Source organism: Excalfactoria chinensis, chromosome 1, assembly GCF_039878825.1.
Source record: "Excalfactoria chinensis isolate bCotChi1 chromosome 1, bCotChi1.hap2, whole genome shotgun sequence".
In the NCBI taxonomy this organism is placed as follows: Eukaryota; Metazoa; Chordata; class Aves; order Galliformes; family Phasianidae; genus Excalfactoria; species Excalfactoria chinensis.
Genome location: NC_092825.1, coordinates 177,289,771 through 177,309,750, shown reverse-complemented (window position 1 = coordinate 177,309,750; position 19,980 = coordinate 177,289,771). Strand labels below are relative to the sequence as shown.

The 19,980-nt window shown below is 39.1% G+C and overlaps 1 protein-coding gene across 32 annotated transcripts in view; it reads left to right on the top strand.

The window, feature by feature from the left end:
* Positions 1–19,980, top strand: part of DLG2 (discs large MAGUK scaffold protein 2) — a 981,657-nt gene that overhangs the window by 857,426 nt on the left and 104,251 nt on the right. Inside the window, exon 1 of one of the 32 annotated variants that reach the window (XM_072326906.1) lies at positions 7,545–7,870. The exons of the other annotated variants lie outside the window; for them this stretch is intronic. The gene's annotated coding sequence lies outside the window, so the exon portion shown is untranslated. Of the gene's footprint in view, positions 1–7,544; positions 7,871–19,980 lie in introns of those variants that run through there. 32 annotated transcript variants of the gene reach the window in all.

The window sequence follows — 19,980 nt, the reverse complement described above, 5'->3', positions numbered from 1 at the left end:
ACCATCTGCCGCACTATTCTTCTCACTAAACTGTCTGCTCATGACTTGGATAGATGTACTGACTGAAAACCTGGATGTACACTTGGGCCAGTTTTGTTCAACATTTTTATCGGGTATCTCAATGAGGGGATTGAGTGCATCCTCGGGAAGTTCTTAGGTGATACCAAGTTCAGTGGGAGTATCCTCTGTTTAGAATAGAATAGAATAGTTCAATTGGAAGAGACCTTCAGAGATCATCCAGTCCAACTGCTTGTTAGTAAGAGCATTGTCAAAATGCCCCTTGAAAACTGACAGGTGTAGAGCATCAACAACCTCTCCAGGAGGGCCTGAGAGTTAAAAGGTTTTGCACAGAGTGTTGAATCAGCTCTATCAACTAGTCACGTCCACTTGTGTGGTATTCATCAGTGTTAAATGTCAGAGCTGCATGTGTGCAGTGCATAACAACTCCATGTAGTGATATAGGTTCGAGGAAGAATGGATTGAAAATGTTGGTTTAGATTGGACAATAGGAACTTTTTTTCTCTGTGTTCTCTCCTCAAAAAGGCTGTGGAGTATTATATAAGTACAAAAAAAAAAAAAAAAAAAAAAAAAAGGCAATTAATTTCCTGCTTTTCTTAACTTCTCCCTTTGACCTGATTTTTTTCTTATGATTTGTTTCCAGTACAGACTTCTAGGAGAAAGCTGGTCAGGGCAAAGGAGTAGGCAGCTACAAAGTTAAGTGTTTACACTTCTCATCCTCAGATTTTACATGTACAGTCTCTCTTCATCATTTTCTGATAAATATCATTATATAAATTGAGAAATATTAAATAAATGTACTTGTTGTACCTACAAATATTAATTAAATGTACTTGTTATACCTACATAGTCTGAGTTACTTGAGTATGGTTTCATTCAGACTCTGATGCTATCATATGACCAGGAACAGGTATTTATATTTCACCTCCTTTAATTCTTCAGTTCTTCAGTTAAAAGTCTTAGAGCACTTTCCATTCCTAATTAATCCCTCAGTTATAAGTAATGCAAGAACAGGGCAACTAATCAATGTCCTGGTTTCTGTGTCCCGTCAGATAAAAACCTCACAAAATAGTATTTTGTTCTGACATGTCCAGCTGTTAAGACACTGTGCACATCAGTTGCCATGTATAGACTGCATTTGTGTTGATGGGATGAAGAACACTTCTATCAGTAGTAACTACTGCCCTGTAGATGGAGTATCTTTGCCATTTATGCCTTCCAAGTGCCCAGAAAGCATGGGAACACACCAAGCATAAAAGTCCTCTCAAAGGAGATTCACCAGTCTCCTTGCCCATAATTTACAAAAGGCATTCTGGTGAGAGCTGAATTACTCAACCTGACTTAGAGCCAATTCTGTAGTTTCAGCTGTCTTACAAAACATGTAAGACTACAGATGATTCCTGCTGAGCTGAAGAAGGATTTGCCATATCCCAACAGAGCAGTTATTTTTGCCTTTATTTTCTGGGCAGTTCTTCATTCTGATGCTCCTTCAGTTGCATGCATTCTTCCTCACTGGGAGGTGCATTCTTGACACATTCACAAGTAATTGCAAAAAATCTGCAGAAGTAAATTTTGTGAGAATGGCTGGCACAGACCTAGCTTGAGTATCACCTGCTGTCCTTCCTTGGCTCATCTGCATCACAGACTGCTTAAACTGTTCAGACTTCATGAACAGCATAACCATGGAATTCAGTATAAGTAGGTTAAATTCACTCTTGGTGTCATCTAAGCTGTTTCATTTGGAGCTAGCATGGGTAGCTCTACATTGCTTTGCCATCTGCATTGTACTTAGTCATCCAGGCTTCAAATCTTTCCTGAAAGAAAACTGTAGGAGGGGAAAACTTATTCTAAAAATGTGTGTGTGTATGTGTGTGTGCACGCACTCACCGATTCCTCTGCTAGCTCATTGTCATAGTGCAGAAGGCATTCTCAGGCTGTGCTGCCTGTTTTGGTGTGTTTTAGTTTGTGGGTTGGTTCATTTTTCTTTTTTGTTGTTTGTTTGTTTTTTTGTTGTTGTTGCTTTGTTTTTTGCAACAAATACAGACCTAAAGTCTTCTCATGGTACTGTTTGCTATATGTGCTCTTACCATGTCCATTTCCATGGGCAGCACGGACAGTTCCCTTGCAGCACTGCCATGGGTTTCTTCAGTAGAGCTGCTCTGCTTTCCCTGCCACACACTGTGCCTCTTACTGGGATGTCTGTCGTTTTTTCCCATCCGTCAGTAATTGCTGTAGGTAACATGAAGGACTATGCCAAGCTGACAGATTTTCATCACCATCCTCAGAGGAATCAAGTGTATCATTCCTGTACTTTGCTTCTTCCCCAAATCAGCCACCTACTCCTCCCACCAGAGAGTGCATGCACAGTTAGACTGCGAACTGCAGGAGGATCTGCATGTTGTTCCACCATCCTGTACCATCCAAAGCTGTTAAATAATTTGCTTCTTGTACCAGGCATGTAAGGAGCTGACTGTGGGACCTTCTATTTGTATTAAAAAAAAAAAAAATAAAAAAAAAAAACCACAACCTGTCTGGTTTGCTACTGAATTTGATGCTTTACCTAATAGAAAATGGAGAAATTCTACAACCTGATCTAGCTGTGGATGTCTCTGTTCATTTCAAGGAAGCTGGCTTTCAAGGGTGCCTTACAATTCAAATGATTCTATGGTTCTATGATATTTTCCCAGATATTGAAATTAGTAAGTCCTTGGTGATTTATTTTGGACCCAAATAGGCTTTAGACTCTGTAACTCATTTACAATGAAACAGTATAAAGAAAGTTCCAGATGCTGAACTTGTTGTCTTTGTTATTTTAACCAGTTGGAGTAATCTAAGCCATACAGATGAGCAACATTTGTATGAGATGTCAAACTGCTACTAGAAAATCTACTGTCTTTTAAATGAGCTGCTGTAGCATTCCAGGTTCATGGGGTGATATAAAAGGCATTTCAAATCAAATTCAGGCAGCCTCTCCAGAGGCTCCAGGACCATCTGGCCTGCCTTCCTTTTAGCAGCTCTTCTTTATTAGTGATGAGATCATTCATAGTCTTGAGACTATCACTTGAGCCATCAGTAAGAGAGTTCAGCCTTCCTAACTAGCAAAACAAGTTCTTCTCATTGCCCTTGGTCAACTGGAATCACTCTCTTGGGTGTATCTTCAGTCAGACCTATCTGCGTATCTTTTTAATTCCCTTCTTTCATCCTTATTTTTTTTTTTTCCTAAAAGAAGCCCTGAGCTTGCACTCTGCACTTGAAGAAAAAAAAGGATGTCACTTGAGGAAGGAAAGTATTGTAATTTAGAAAAATATTATTATAGAAATAATCTTCTACATCTTCAAAGCCATTTACAAGCTAATTTATTAATTAATCTATATATATAGTTGTATTCACTTATAATCTTGAGAATTAATCTTAGGAACTCAAACGATTTAAAAACTGTTCTTTAATGGAATTCCAAGTGTGCTACATAGAGAGGAAATGAATTTCTCTATCACCTTGCTGTGGCAATTAAGTTAATTTACATTGTCACTGCTGTTTATTTTACAACACATGATGTACGTAGGTTACAGCAAGGAAATCTGTCTGACTCAGTGTGTGGTACTGTTTTGCCATATCTTTCTAAAAGGACAAATTCTCAGTGGATTTAGACTACTGACAGTGAAAGAGCTTGTGGAATTCATTAAGCCTTAGTATTCTCTTCTGGAATCAGCAGCCTAAGAGGTTTCTGTACTTGAAAGATACAACAGTGGTGCCGTCTCACCCAACTAATCCTCAAAGAGTATAAGGTGCTGAACTTCTGCATAACCAGTGGTTACCTTTATCAAATGTAACAAAAGAAAAGTGTGCTCAGCTGGTTTTGATTTGAAAAAATTGGAAGTCTCAGAGTTAACTAAACTCCTTCTGTCTCATGGCAGTTTTGAGGTAGGGTGGAGAGAGATGTGTAAGTTAATGCTTTTTCTGGAAGAAAGGTGGGCAGCAAACTGGTCAGTGGGCTGCAGCCACCCAAGTTCTGATTTTTGTCTTGCTAGAGTCCCAGGAGATGTTGTGAAGCATTGCAGGTTGAGGCAGAGCAATGAGTTGGATCCTTAATCAAAGGAGAAGAATCTGTAGGAGACAAAGCTTTATTAGATCCCCTAATCATTGGAGAGTTTCTTTTTCTTGCTGTTGTTATGCTGCTGGATGCTGCTGTCTGATAAATGACAAGTCCTTTCGTAAATCCTACTGGGCTTATCACTTTAGTGATACTCTCTGACAGTGCCATCAACAGGCTATCATATGAAAAAGTGTTTGCTTTCTCCAGTTAAAATCTGGAAGAAAAAAAAAGGGGGGGTTAGGGAGGAGGTGGAAACTCACTGGAGAACCTGAAAAGCACAGTTTCTAAATACAAGTTACTAAATAAAGTACACTTTCAGTTTGCATGATGGCTTCTTAAGGCACATGTCAAGAATTATTGACAAGTGTATTGATCCTCACCATCCAAGGTATCCTGGAAATTGTGAAGCAATGGTGCTCATTGACTCACCTGGAACTTGTGGTCCATTCTGCAGAAATCCTAGAGGTCTATTTTTTCCAGATTGGATTGTTTGCTAACTGAACTACCTAATTCATGATCCTTGTGGTGTCAGATATGCCTGTAGTTACTCTTCATTTGAAGTTTCTTTAGCTGCTTCTTGAGCTGAAAAGGCTAACTCTTGTTATTCTAGCTGAATGCTCTCACTTTTCCCCAGTGATCTCTGTTCTCTCTTAACTAGCAAATAAGATATCTATGATGTGTAGTCAATACAGTCAAAATGACTATGTAAGAATTAAAGTTATGTTTTAGCAGAAAATGGGAATATTTTTGTCTTTTTTTCATTTTTAAATCACGTCTAGCTTGCAGCTTAAAGCAGAAAACCTTGAAGTCAATACCAAATGCATTTGTTACAAATGCCTTAAAAATACCAATTATATATGTAGGTACACATAAATCTGTCAGCCATATGGAATATTCAGACACCTGTCAGTGAAGTGAGAAAATTCAGCTTTCAAATCTCACTTCAGTACACTGGAACGTATGAACAGAGACAGGAGGACTTGTTGTGAGATGAGTAGATCCATTCAGTAAGAAGGTAGCAGGCTTTATATGGCTTACCTTCACAGTGCTGAATATTATGGAATGAGAAGGTAGGAAACATTTTCTATGGAAAATAACATGAAAGCCAGGATAGCTAAATAAAAATTGAAAATAAGTGTGAAATGAGGTAGCAATATTTTTTGGTACTGTGGTTCTTGTATAATACCGCAGACTGTGGCTTGTACATGCCACCTACACATAGCTTTGAAATATTGCAGTGATACGTTGCTGAGATATTGGTCAGTTTTACAAACCTGTAATTCACAGTGTGCGCTGAATGTTAGGGTGAGTATTATATTGGTTAAGGAGATTCAATCAAACATTGCTTATGTCAAGTTATAACTTATTCAAGTTATTATAAGCCACTCTCGTGTTTACATGGATTTTTGTTAATTTTCTTCAAACCTGAAGGTTTAAGACAAGGCAAAAAGGAAAATAAAATAAAAAAATAAAATAAAAAAATAAAAAGGGCAACAAGCTCTTACATATCAGCCATAGTAGTGAACCTCCATAATTTGCATGTGAAACATATAAATCAGTGAGAATAGAATTAGAATTTGTAAGACTAAATCCAGTGCCATGGATATTTTTGCTCCTTCTTATTGAGCCAGTCTCTGCCACCCAGAATTCTTTTCTAAACATTTTGGATTACCCTAAGCCAGCATCACTAGAGAAGCCTGTTACTGAATCTCTGCTTCCCTTTTCTCCGTGGTTGATGCCCATCCATGGAGACAATCAGAATCAGAATGGACAGAGCTCTGAGCTCCTAATAGAGCTGTAGGTGTCCCTGTTCATTGCAGTAGGGTTTGACTAGATGGCTTTTGAAGGGTTCCTTCCAACTCAAACGATTCTTTGATTCTATGAAAGCTAAAGACATGAAAACTATTGCCCTGGCTAAACCCAGATATGTCTCCCTCATTTCCACCATCAAATTATTTACAGCCTTTTCTTCATGAAACCAATGACAGTAAAAGCCAGTAGCACATGAAGAAACACTTGTCCTGCCTGTGGCCTCCAGTGAATTTTTTTCTCAGCGAAGATGCTGAACACAAAGAGATGAATGAGGGGGGCAAGCAGCTGAGGCCAGGAGAAAAGGGATATATATAGGACTTGCTTTTGCTATGCGTGAAATGTAACACCATGTTCCCACATTGTGACGCACATCAGGCATTCCAGATGGTGAGAAGGGTTGGGTTTCTGCTTCAGGCTGCCATGCACAGGCTGTATTTGCATTCCTCAGCCCAGTTGTTCATGGAGAAGCATTCGGGCAGTGCACAGCCGCTCATACAATGGTGCGTACCTCCCAGAGCACAACCGTGCTCCATGGTGCCAAATGTTGGGAGATCTTTGCAGGATGAGGACAGAAAGGAGTTGGAGTTTAGGTTCTAAGTGGAGCCCTCCGAGTGTCATCCCCCAGGATGCAGAAATAAAAAATCATCTGAAATAAAGACTGCTCATCCAGTCCCTGCACTTGTACAAATAGCCTCAAGTTTGTGTGAAATGTGGACAAGATTCCTGCAGCTCGGCTCTAAAGGAATACCTACTCCATTAAAAAAGCCTTCCCACAAACCTGATGAAGCTGTAGGTGTCCCTGTTCATTGCAGGCAAGTGGAACTAGATGGCCTTTAAGGGTCCCTTCCAACTCAAATGGTTCTGAGTTTATAAAGGAATCTTTTCAGTGATTGTGTATGTCCAGTACTGTCACCAGTTTTGCTTGTTGGGGCTAATTGTGAACGTTAATTTGTGGCATGTGCAGCAGCTGTGATTGCTGTTGCTATAATTAATCTTGTTTGAAATTATTCAGTTTAATTGATTGTATTAATGGATATGAGTTTTAGCTGTTTGAGTCTGTTATTCTGCATGTGTACATTTATGTTAAAAACAAAGAATATAGGGGAAAAAAAGCATTAGAGAAGTAAAGAGCATTATAAATACATATTTATAACTTAGAGGATATTTGTAAAAGCTATCAGCATAAGAGGCTTTTAAAATGTACACATAATTTCACCTAATAAGTGTATTGCATTCAGCTGTCATTCTGCCTGGAATATTGCTTTGAGGTTATCCTTGTTAAAGTCTGTGGAATTCACCTGAATAGTTCCCATTCATGGTAGTGGAAGTTGTGAACAGTGTGTTAGTCACTAAACAAGAACTGTTTCTTTAAGAAGGGAAGATTTTTGAGAAGAATTTTTTTTAAAGAAATTAATGGAAAAAGAGAAAGACCGTATCTGGAGGAGACTAAAGCTGCATTTACTGCATGTTAAGAGATGTTTAAGTGAAGATTTTGGTTTGGGTAGATGCTTTCTCCCCCAAGTTTAGCTTCTCCCCTTGAAGTGCAGTTGATCATTCCACCTTAACAAGGTGCAGTGATTGACAGGTGGAGACGTAGCACGGAGCAGAAGGTGGGAGTGTGCTCTATTGGTTTGTGCTTGTACATCCTGAGCACCAATTACTGTCACTGCTGCCAGTGCTGATGTGTTTATCAGGATGAGTTATAGCAGGATATATGTACACAGGCAGCGTGTATGCTGGATGACCACCCCCTGTGATGTAAAATATGAGAGTCTGGGAGCTACCGTTTTATAATTCATCAGGTTCAGCAACTGAATGTTGTTGGTTGGCTTAGTTATAAAGGCAAGTGTGAACCGAACAGCAGACAGGAGCATCTCACATTAACAGTCCTGCGAAGCTGCATTTGGTGCCTGGGTTCTGCTTTTGTTCAAGTGAATTCTGCCCTCGGTGAGTGATGTGGGTTCTGTCGAGCTAAAGCCGTTATTATATAAGCTGGGGAAACCTGCCTGCGAGTTTTCTTTGTGTTTTGCTGCTGGAAGTCCTTGTCTGGGGTTGTTTTTAGCTTTTACAATATTTTCAGTTGTGTGTGTTACTGGCACAAGATGAGATGAAAAGAAAAACGCAGCAATGAATTATTCACCATAGTGCTGCGAGGATCTCTTTTCTGGCTAAAGTTACTTTCCTCCGTGAGCATGGTGGGTGTTCAAAGAAGCTACGAAGCAGCAAATTTACCTGTCATTAAACAGCTTTTTATTAGCAGTTAAGGAGAGCGATAGCTTTAGCTTTTGTAACGAGAGGCTGGGATGGGTGGGGGAGGGAAAGGAAAATCTGAATTAGAAGCATTTAGTAATTCTTTGCTTGCACGCACATGTGGCTTTTCAGGTTCAGCACTGAATCTTTTGTGTGCGACAAGAGCTGCAAGGAATGTAGCATGGAGTTCTTTAGTGAGGTGACCAGAGAGATGGGAGACTGTTTTTGTGGTATTATGCTTGAGATCCCACGAAAATCAATGATTCCCCATCTTGCATAACAACAGTTCTGAAATATGTGTAAGATGAAAGGCAAAGAGGGACTTTGAAACAAACTGTGGGAAGCATAATACAGCACAGCAGGAAAAGCTGTATTTCCTATAATACATGCAGTACTTTCTGAATTTCATCAGCTTTAGTTTCTAATTACCAATTGCTTCGTTATGATCTCTGTCTTTTTAAGCAAGCTCTTTTAATATCTTGTTGGTAACCTTAACGATCAGTCAGCCAGCTGAATATTTTCTGTTTGCTTTAAGCAGAAACGAACGTGGTAGCACACGTTTCCAGCCTGAGCTGTCAGCATTGCCATGCAGTACCTGTGCCCCTGCTCAGTAGAGGCAGGTGGTCGTGAGCAACAATTTTATCAGCAGTGGCATTATCAAAGGGAGCAAGAGCAGATCCTGTCCCTCTTTTTCTTTTTTATCCCTCGGCTGCAAAAGCAAGTTTGCTTTATTGGAATATCAGAAGGGCTCAGCAGCAGCACCTGTTGTCTCGTAGCTGTATTATTAGGAATTGGAAGTAGACAGTGACATAGACCTTCATTTGTTATCGATCCAAACTGTTTATCCTGTACTAATTTAAACTTGTGCTGCAGATTCTTACCTAGAAATCATCTATTCTATGAGTTATCAAAGCTGCTAGACTGATGCTGACTTAATTAATATGGTGCTTCCCTTTTAGCATCATTGTTTTATTCAAAGATGAAGGCAATTAGCAACGCGGCTTTTGCCACAGGCTTCTTTAGCAGAACAGATTTGCATTTTTCTTTATAAATCCAAAATTTTAAAAAAAATCTGAGTTTCTCCAGAAGATCATTTCCTGCCAGCCTAACAGATTTCCTGTTTCTAGGAATGAGCTTATACCTGTGTCAGCAGTGCTTTATTTAAGAATATTTCACTGCTTTTTAAACATTCAGATCTATTTTCAGTGACCCCTGTGCTAGCAAATGATATTTCTTGAAGTGTGAGCTTCTGGCTTTGCAAGTTCTCCTCCTTTCAGAAATCTGTGATACTGCATCCATCTGTCTAGGCATTTATGTTGCATGCATCACTATGGTGTAATCTCAGCAATCTGAGCATTAACCATGTAAATGTATGTACTGTAACTGAGGAAGTATAAATCAGGACAGGAAAAGCAACCCTAAAAGGAGAAAGTTATGATATGGGCATATGGCTCTTGTGGGCAACGGTGCTTCAGAATCACTCTTTGTTATGACAAAATAAATTAAGCAACCAACTAGTTCAGTCTGCAGGCAGTGGTACGGAGGCTTGGTCACAGATGAAACCAGCTTCCTGAAGTTTGATCCAGATAAGACCAAGGCCAAGTGAATGGAAAGGAGCCAGAGGACGTAGCACAAATTCCATTTATTCCGGGTGCGTGCCTGCTGCTCCTTTGTGCTCATAGGCTGGGAGTGCTTCTGAAGGAAAAGCAGCAGTGACTAAGAAACATATTTTAAATTCTCTGTGGTCTGGAGAGCCCAGTTGTTTTATCTGGGGCTGAGTTTGCTGCTGTCATCCATGCCTCTCGTCTTGCAGCAAGTAGCTACTGCGTGCTCTCAGAGTTCTGCGCCTTCACTCCCCTTAGGTGCCTGAGGTGCGGATAACTGCCAGCTGTAGGGTTAACAGTGTACCCTGCTGGAAACACACTACACCACACCTCCAAGAAGTGTGTTGGTTTGTTAGTGATTTCTGAACAGAGCTTGTATTTTAGGGCTGAGGCACGTCACTGAGTAGGAGACATCTGCTCCCCAAGAGCTTTTACCTTTTGTTTACAGCTGAGACTGACTAAGGTGCTGATGTCCAAATTGTCCTTCATATAAAATATAGTGTCTAGGGATAACATCTTGGAAAGAAGTCCTTAGCTTTGGAATTCAACATTTTTTTTCCTATATCTGACATACCTCAGATCTGCTGACCTTCAGGTTTGTTGTGAAGTCCCACAGTAGCTGACAGTCAACATTTTTGTTGAAGTTACTTTCCAGTTGGCCATAAATATGGTGATTATGTGTCTGCTTTTCTTGGTGTCAAAAGTGATTGGAGACTTCAGCAGCAAATGTGTTTTCCTCTTTTAAGTACACACACACAAACTACAGTTTTAAATGAGAGAAAAACTTTATAATACTGACTCTTCAGTACAGAAAGCTCTAGTGCATAGAAGTGAAAAGTATTCACCATATATTAAATCTCTACTTTTTATGGAATGGATCAATAAAGTGACATTACATGCTGTTTCTCAGCATTCTCAGATATGAATTCAGTAGTCGTGATGGGTATGAAATGAGGCCATATATACACCGATAATCATAATGATGTGCTGTCAGTAAGAAGCTCTTCAGTGGAAAATGGGTTTAAATAACAGGTTAGACATATAGCATCCTTGATGTTGACAATAGCCAACATAACTTTTTGGCAGGGAAGAGCCAGACAGAACGTTATAGTAGAAAATGATCATCTGCCAATTGAAAACACTATTTATTTGTTTTTTTCTGTACTCAGAGAAATAGGCAGAGAAATAGCATTTAAAGGATTATCAAACACTCGGTGCATGAAAGGAACAAATTTGGCAAATGGAGCAGAGAGTGTGCTCATAAATACAACGTGCTATTAGATGCTGCTCTGTTTCTCATGTTGGAAGTGAAATACATGCAAAGGTCTAATCCTTCATAGGTCTTTCTTGATTTTATTGGCAGCAGAGGATATTCAAATTAGGAAAGCATTGAAAAATTGTAAGTAAAATGTATCTCAAAAGTGCTCATTTTAATTCATTTGTATGTATAATTGCTTGGGTTTAACTGCTGCACATTCTCTGCTGTAGGTGGTTAAGACAATATCTACAACTGTCACTAAAAGCTTCCAGATGAGGAGGCTGCATTGTAATAGAGCTGGCTCTGGGGAATTGAGCTCTGGAATTCAGTAAGAGATAGATGTCAATGGAATAAAGTGATGCAAATTCTCTGAGCTCTGCTTGACACTGAACACAGTCAACATAACTGAGAACATGAGTAGCATCGCTCAAGGGTCTATCAGGCATGGCTGAACTGGGCTTATTTAGTTTGGAGAAGAGTAGGCTCCAGGGAAACCTCATTGAGGCCTTCCAGTACTTGAAGGGAGAGTATAAACAAGAGGGGGAATGGCTGTTTATGAGGGTGGACAGTGATAGGAAAAGGGAGAACGATTTTAAACTGAGACAGGGGAGGTTTATGTTAGATGTTAGGAGGAAGTTTTTCACACAGAGATTGGTGATGCACTGGAACAGGTTGCCCAAGGAGGCTGTGGATGCCCCATCCCTGGAAGCACTCAAGGTCAGGCTGGATGTGGGTCTGGGTAGCCTTATCTAAAATATCCTAAAATGACACCGTGCCTTGCTCTAGATAAAGTTTTCCCTTTTTCAGTGTTGTGACTCTGGATACTCTCTGACTTACTAGGAGAGTGGTTAGGTCCTGGAACAGGCTGCCCAGGGAGGTTGTAGATGCCCCGTCTTTGGAGGTGTTCAAGAACAGGTTGGATGGGGCTCTGGGCAACCTGATCTAGTAAAGGCGTATGTTTGGTGGCCCTGCTAGGCAGGGGGGTTGGAACTACATGATCCTTGAGGTCCCTTCCAACCCGGGTCTTTCTGTGATTCTGTGATTCTGTGATCTGTGACTCTAAGTTATGAAAGAAAAATGTTCAAGAGGAAACCCCCTTTCATAGCTCTACATGAAATGGCTGTGGTCCCACTATATTGCAGGCTGAAAGAACTACTGAACCTCTGCTGTCTCCATAGTACTCAGCTCTCTGTCTTGTCTGGAATTGTAAGAGATGGAGAACATTCATTGTTCTACTTGCCAGTGTACAAACAGTAATGATATTCCTCTGTGGCAAAGCTCATTCATTCCTTGTTTAAACATTGGCGTACTGTCTTCTGTCCTCTGCAGACTTTATTAGTTGGTGACTTATTATGTGATATTTACATACAGTTCTTATTTTGTACTAAAAGTAAAAGCTTATGGCATCACCCCCTTCCTACTTGGATCTTACCAATGAACTCATTCAGAAGTCATCCTGATAAAACTGTAGATTGAGTCCTGATTCCTGGAATCTTTTCTTAATGTTAGCAGCCCTCTCCTGTTATTTTAGACAGGCAGGAGTGTAATCTGGATTGACAACAGTTTTAAAATCCTGGAAGTTGCTGTCATCTTTACGTCACGCTTGCCAATGTGTTGTGCTTGAAGAATCTGTGAATTGACAGAATGGGGCATGGTGTGTCCCTTCTAATTCTTTTCTGTATTCCTTATGAAACCTTTCTTATTTGGAAAAGAGCAGGAAGAAAAAAAGCACTCTGTAAGTGTAATTTACACTACTTTTTGTACTAAATTTTAAAGAAAGAGATTGGCACAATGTAATTTGAGATAAGGAACTGTTAATTTAAGAATCCACTATTATTACTTTTTTGCATTGTAGTAACCTTTAACACCATGAAATAATAAATAACAGATTGAACTGGCTTGTATGCAGCCACATGCTGAATGTGAATGAGTGAACTAGCCAGGCAGACTGGAATCACATAGCGTTGTTTTGGGTTTTTTTGTTTGGTTGTTTGTTGTATAGTTATGCATTTCCAAATTTTAAGTAAATTGTACTCTCAGATGCATTTCCACTACATTCAGTAACGTATACAGTGAGTAGGAAAACTATTTGGAGCAGCTTGAAATACTGAGGAGCAAATATTTTACCTAGTGGTTTCAAAGAAAAGTAACAAAAAGACTTGCTCACTAAAGGCAATCTCTACGTGCTTTGAAAACAGTTGCATTAAAAGCCTCAGCACTCTCATCCTCAGCATGCACCACCTGTGCATGGTATCTTATTCTCTGCGTTTATTTGCAGTACTGTTATTTTGTTTGTGGTAGATCTGTGTGTCTTATATTACCCAAATATTCCTTGCAAAAGGAATCTGTTATCCTAGATGGAAAACTGGGAATGTGCAAATTAATTGTCTACTTCATGTCCCGTGCAATCTGTGCTCCCTTCAGCTGTTGAAATAACACCGTGCATTGGTTGTGAGGTGCAGCGTAGTTCAGCAATGTAAAATAAAACTATCAGTAGATGGCATTAGGTGAAACTCTTCTGTTTGCAGCAGTTCTGTTTCTTGTCTTTGAGGTATAACCACAAGAGTTGAATACTGTGGTGAAATACACCCAGTCAGCATGAAGCAACTTTCAGAGCCAAGAGCAATCAGCACTCTTACTTACAAAACAGGCTTTCCAGACGTGGAATTATTTTTGCTTCACAATATATTGCAATTTGACAAAATCTTCTGGAAATATTTGAATTGAAGAAATTGTTCAGAAATAGTAACTGTAATTTTAATGTTTGCTCTTGTATTTGTTTTCTTCTATCCCGATTCAAGTTTTATGACCCTTGAACTTCGACAGTACACTGATCTATACTCACAAGATCCCCAGAGAAACCTTGTGGTTGAACTGGATGATCTTAGTGGTCTTTTCCAACTTTAATGATTCCATGATTCAGATATTTTTGCAGTAACAGTTGCATGCTGGTTTCTGTAAGCTTATGTGGTGCAAATACTTTACACTTGATTATCTTCCTTTGTTTTCACTCTATCCTGCTATTCACACCTGTCTGCTGACATAATAGGCAGCTTACTTCCCTCTTTTAGGAGATATGCATAAATGCTGCTCTATTTGTATTACATTTCAGTGCAGAGATAATGAATGGCAGAGACAGAAAATAGTAGAAGGGCTGGAAGACAAAAAAATAGATGGGACTGCATATTTCCATGCATTTTCTGATGGAATTATTGTGACGTTTGCTAATTCACAGTCCATTAATTAGAGTCTCTATTTACACTATTTGTAAATCTTACAGTGAAAAATTTTACTTCAGTTGTTTGAGACATTTAGGAAAGCGTGAGTGCAGTGTGAGTGACGAAGCACCTGGACTTACTGGTTCTATGATTCTATGAAACAATGACCTTCTATATTTCCATCTATTTTTTGTATGCGGTTGACAGTGATCAAAACAAGTTCAGGCTGTAGATGCTGTCTGCAGACCTGTCCCCTAATTCTAACAAAAATATTTGATCCAGAATCTATTATTTGTTTTTATAATGGGACTTTTCTGAAGATTTGTAACACATAAAAAAAGTTGTCTTAAAATTAATCAGCTACCTGGCAGGTTCCCTTTTGTAACTCTGTGACAATAAACTGCCCTACCCCCAGTGTTGTTCCCCAGCATTAGGCTGCCTTACCTAAGATACTAACAAATGATGGATTTTTATAGAGTTAAGATGTGTTTTAAAATTATATTGAGAAGGGAAAATACACCAGATGTTTCATGTCAGTGTGAGATCTGGAATGCCAGAAACATGCTCAGTTTGTTCTGACCTACATGTAAAAATTCTTTTTTCCTTATTCCTCTGGATATTTTTTCAGTTGTTCATCGCCAAAATATTTGTGGTATTGTACCTCTTTCTTCTCCCTCAATTTTCAATTGCCCAAACCTATCACTTGAAGGAGAGAGAAAACAAAGCCAGAAGGGTCTAATTTTTAAATAACTGTGATGAAGAATGGTAGCAAATTGGATTTGGATTTTAAAGTTGGGGTGTTTTTAGGGAAGGAAAATCTTTAATTAACTGTTTTTCCAAGTATAAATTATACATTTGTGTTTTACATGCAGGTATCTCACTGAAATTCTGTCACAACATTTGCATACCTGGCAATATAGAAACCCAAGACCAGCCTGAAAACACAGTCACGGATAACATCTACCTTAGTCTCACATTTTCTAGTTGATGCACATTTTGCTGAATATCATAGAATCACAGAATCATAGAATGGCTTAGGTTGGAAGGGACCCCAAGGATCCAACCCCCCTGCCACAGGCAGGTCCACCAACCTCCAGATCTACTACTTGACCAGGTTGCCCAGGGTCCCATCCAACCTGGTTATATGTGAGTCTGAAGCAATCTGTAGATGACCCAGATGAAGTTGTAGATAAATTAATCTACTCCATCTGCATATCAAGCACCATTTTAATTTAGCCACTTTTCTGTTCTTTGATTTATTTGCAGCACTTCTGTAATTGTGACTGACACCCTTGAAGTGGATGCCATTGATATATGGTGTTTGTAGTGCCTTAAATTTGTGAAACACCATGAGATTCTTTTAAAAAGAAAAGACAATATGGTTGTAAATTATGTTACTTTATGGTATGGATATCTTTCAGAGAAATAACATAAGCCAGATTGGATAGATACACTGCATAAACTGTCACCTATAAATAAAACTAATGGGAATCCTTCTTTTAATGAACCTTCTTCTGTGACAGAGAAACATCTGAGACCTTATGATATTAATTGCCTAAATTTTTGTTTTAACCTAATTATTTTGTATGGTTTGTTAGAGAAAAAAAAAAGAAATAAAATTTGAAATACTGTCAAAACTGTATTTGAGCACATGAGACACATGACATGTGCCATTGAAAATGACACCCCAGAGAATTTCCTGAACATTATTTCCACAAACGTGAAATGCAGCCACCTCTGCTGATGAAAGGGCAGGAAGCTGAATGCCAAATATGACAATATTTTGAGATCAAGGAGAGGCAAGTCACCATGATAATCATTTTACTGGGTAGAAGAATAAATGCATACTGAAAGAGCAGAATTTTTAAGTGCTCCCGTAAAAGTTCTGCAACCATTAATCTGCACACAGTTCTGTGTGTTTAATTCACAGAAATGTAGAGCTTAGTTGATCTTTCTTGGGATTTGTATTTGGACTTCACCAGCTCCAGGTATTTCAAATAGCGATTCTTAGTCATCTTCTCTGGTGCTAAATGCCAGCAATTATAAGTACTGGTTGACTCATTTCTCTACTCCACAAGTTTTTATGGCTGTTATAAACCTTTGAAAATGCTGACAGACCTGTAGCCATCATGGGCACTGCCAATATCAAAGAGCTTGATATTAAATATAGCCGGATATTAAACTTCTATATTGCTGTACCCAGTTGTTCAACAGCAGCGTGACTAGGGAGGATAATGTGAGCCAGGGGACACTAGCACACCTAAATGTAATACTTTATTTATTCTAATGATCTTTTCATTTAAAAGGATTTAAGTTGTTAACCATATATCATCTTGCCACTATAGTTTAGCAGCTCTTCATTTCTAAGCAGAAGAGCTTTGTATGTATATTTTTACATATCCACAGTGAATTAGATCAATTATCACCAAATTACAGACTAGTTGAGGCTGGAACTCCAGTTAAAGCTGGAAGCTAGTTCTGGAGATCATCTACACCAACACATCTGCACTAGCAGGTTCAGAAGGTTGGTCAGGGTTATGTCCAGTTGAATTCTGAATACCTCTGTAGGTGGGGACTCCACCACCTCTCTGATGAGTCAATTCCAGTTTCATCATAGAAGAAGGAAAAATATGTTTTTGATGTTTTTGTCTGTTTGTTTTTGTTTTTTGTGGGTGTTTTGTTTTTGTTTTGTTTTGTTTTGTTTTGTTTGTTTGTTTTTAATGCTTAAATGGAATTATCTGTATTTCAATTTGTGCCTGTTGTCTCCTGTTCTTTCATTGGGAACCAATGAGAACAGTCTGTTTCCAATTGGAGCTCCTTTGTGCTCTCTCATCATGAATCTATGAAGCAAACTGGCCAGAAGCCATAACGTGAAGCACTACAGTCCAGTGTTGACCAAAGCATTCTCTAGTATTCAAGGTCTGACATCTAATAGGTGGTAGAAATAATACGGAGGAGCTGGACATTTCAAAACAAACATGAATCTTTCTCTGTGTTCTGAAAATACTTCTCAGGCTTTCCCCAGATGTTAAGTCTCACTCAATGCTAAATATTTTTGCTGTTCAAGATTTTGAACACGCTGTCCAGGGAAGTGGTGGAGTCGCATCTTCTGGAGGTATTCTAGAAAAATGGATTTGTAGTACTGAGGGACATGGCTAGCGAGCATGACGGTGATAGGCTGACAGCTGAACTAGATGGTGTTAGTCTTTTCAACCTTAATACTTCTATGATTTGGATTAAACCACACTATTCCATGCAATGCTTTTCCCCTTTGTTCAAATTTGCTAAATGCTTGCTTAGAATTTAAGTTCAGTTTTATATTCTCGTGGTTCATAAAAAAAAAAAAAAAAAAAAAAAACCTTCTACGAATGGAGTATGCCCTATATAAAATAAGTTAAAACCTCAAATTTACTGGCATTTGTTAATGTCCTCTCTAGCAGCTTTTCTACTCCAGAGATTTCCCTTCTTTCTCTTCAGAGTAAGTTGTTCTCATTAAGCTCTGTGATTACAAACAAGGTTTAGCAGTATTAAATGGCTAGATATTTTTATGGCCATATGGGATTACATTGATAATTGTGATCCGTTGCAGAGCCTGTTCTCCCATGCTTGCTGTATCAAGACTTATAATGTGATTAAAAGTACCGACCAAATGACATTTCCCAGGTCCTTTGATCCAGGATCTCCTCAGATGTTTAGCTTCTTGTCAGCTGTAGACAGAATAACATCCTGTCCAGAATTTTTCATTTCTTCTATCATTGTCCATGTTGGTGACTTCTTAACTTTGGAGTAGAACTGTGATGAAGAATGGCAAGACTTAAAGTATGTGAAGTCATCACAGTGTTTCATGAAGCCATTTCTTTCCGAGGTCCTCAGTCCCAGACATCATGTAGCCAAGCCAGATTTTGTTCTTAGAACAAACCTTTTCTGACACAAAAATATTTGGCAAAACAAGCCAAAGAAAAAAGAAAACTCTAGAAATGAATTTACAGACTGGCTGCATGGTGTCATCCACCAGGAACAATGGCATATGCTCTCGTGCTCACAATTATAGATCCTTAACACAAAGGGATCATTAGGCTACACTAGCCATTAAGACATAAAAAAATAAAAGCTGAAGGACTGGTGCTAATATAGTTAATCTACATGAACATGTTTGAGGAGATGCAGAATTCACAAGACTTACCCTGCATCTTGCATTCCCTCAAATCTGTAAACAACAGAATTTCCTGTGCCTTAAACTGATGTTGCTATGTCCACACAGTTTTGTAATGCATGAATCTTCTTTATCCAATGTGTTGTTAGTGCTATATACCTGAAATACTTCATTTGTTTTTTTAATATATGAAATTATACAGCTTTGCTATTTGGTGTGGAATTTACAGAACTGTTTGAGTTGGAAGGGACTTTTAAAGGTCATCTGGTTCAACTCCTCTGCAATGAACAAAGACATCTGCATCTAGATCAGGGTACTCAAAGTCTGGTCCAACCTGGCCTTGAATGTCTCCAGGGACAGGGCATCCATAGAACTTAAAAGTAGTGGAAGTAAATGGCATCCAAAGGGCTGAGAGATGATTTTTGCTGTGAGTATGCTTTTCCACATTAGGACATACTTCCTATCAAGGCACCCCCATTACTGATTGTTATCAGGTATACCCTATACCCAATAGCAGAAATATTGTTTAAATAAGAATATGAGGATAGAATGAGTTATTATCAATGCAAATCACCTATGTATTGACATCACTGAAGTTGTAGGTAGTTTGTATTGGTATATCTGTAAGCAGGCATTGAAGGACAGGGTTTAGTGGGCATGATGGTAATACAGACTTAGAAATTGTTTATCATATCCATATTCCCAGAGGTTTCTCTTGTGACTTAGAGAATCAAAGAATCATAGATTGGTTTAGTTTGGAAAGATCATCTAGGTCCAACCCCCTGCTATAGGCAGGGACATCTCCCTCTAGACCAGGTTGCTCACAGCCCTATTCAGCCTGGCCTTTTATGTAATGATGAAAAGATGCAAAAGAGATTGTTCTGATAAAAAGAAAAATAATAATAATTGAGTAATCCAGAATAACCTGTGTATGTTTACAAATGACTTTATTTGAGATGTAAGAAGGGCTGTGTATTTTAGTGGCAGATTTGCAGGCTGGAGGCTAATGCCTGCATTGTGCTTCTGTGCCTGTGCTGTGATTTATCTGGAGCAGGGCATGTTTATGGCCATGCTCCCCATCACTAGCTAGTGGGTATAGTCCTGCCAAGTTCTGTTGTCAGCCCATCTGTAAAAACAATGTCAGTAGTAATCAGTCACTGCCCACTTCCATCCTGCTTGTCATCTTTGCTCTCAGGTGCCACCACCACCACCTTATGCTTGCTACAATTCCTGCTCTTGTCTCACAGGACTGGGAACCTCCTTTAGCACTCTCCTTTTGCAGGGCATGGCTATTGCCCCTCTTTAATGTCCTACAGGAAGAATAGGAAAAAAAAAATAAAAAAACAACTAACCAACCATTGGGATAAATGTCATGCTCAGCCTGACATTTCTTCCTGCCAGGCTCTGGGTGGCTGAGCAAGCTGGGGCTGCACCCCCCAAGGGATAGTGAGGGGAGGAATGCAAAGGTCGCTGTGATTGCTGTGGAGCAGAGACTTTAAAGCAGAACCTGAATATAAAGCATTGCAGGGGCTGACATGCAAATTAAAATGTAAATAAGGTTGACAAGCTTTCCA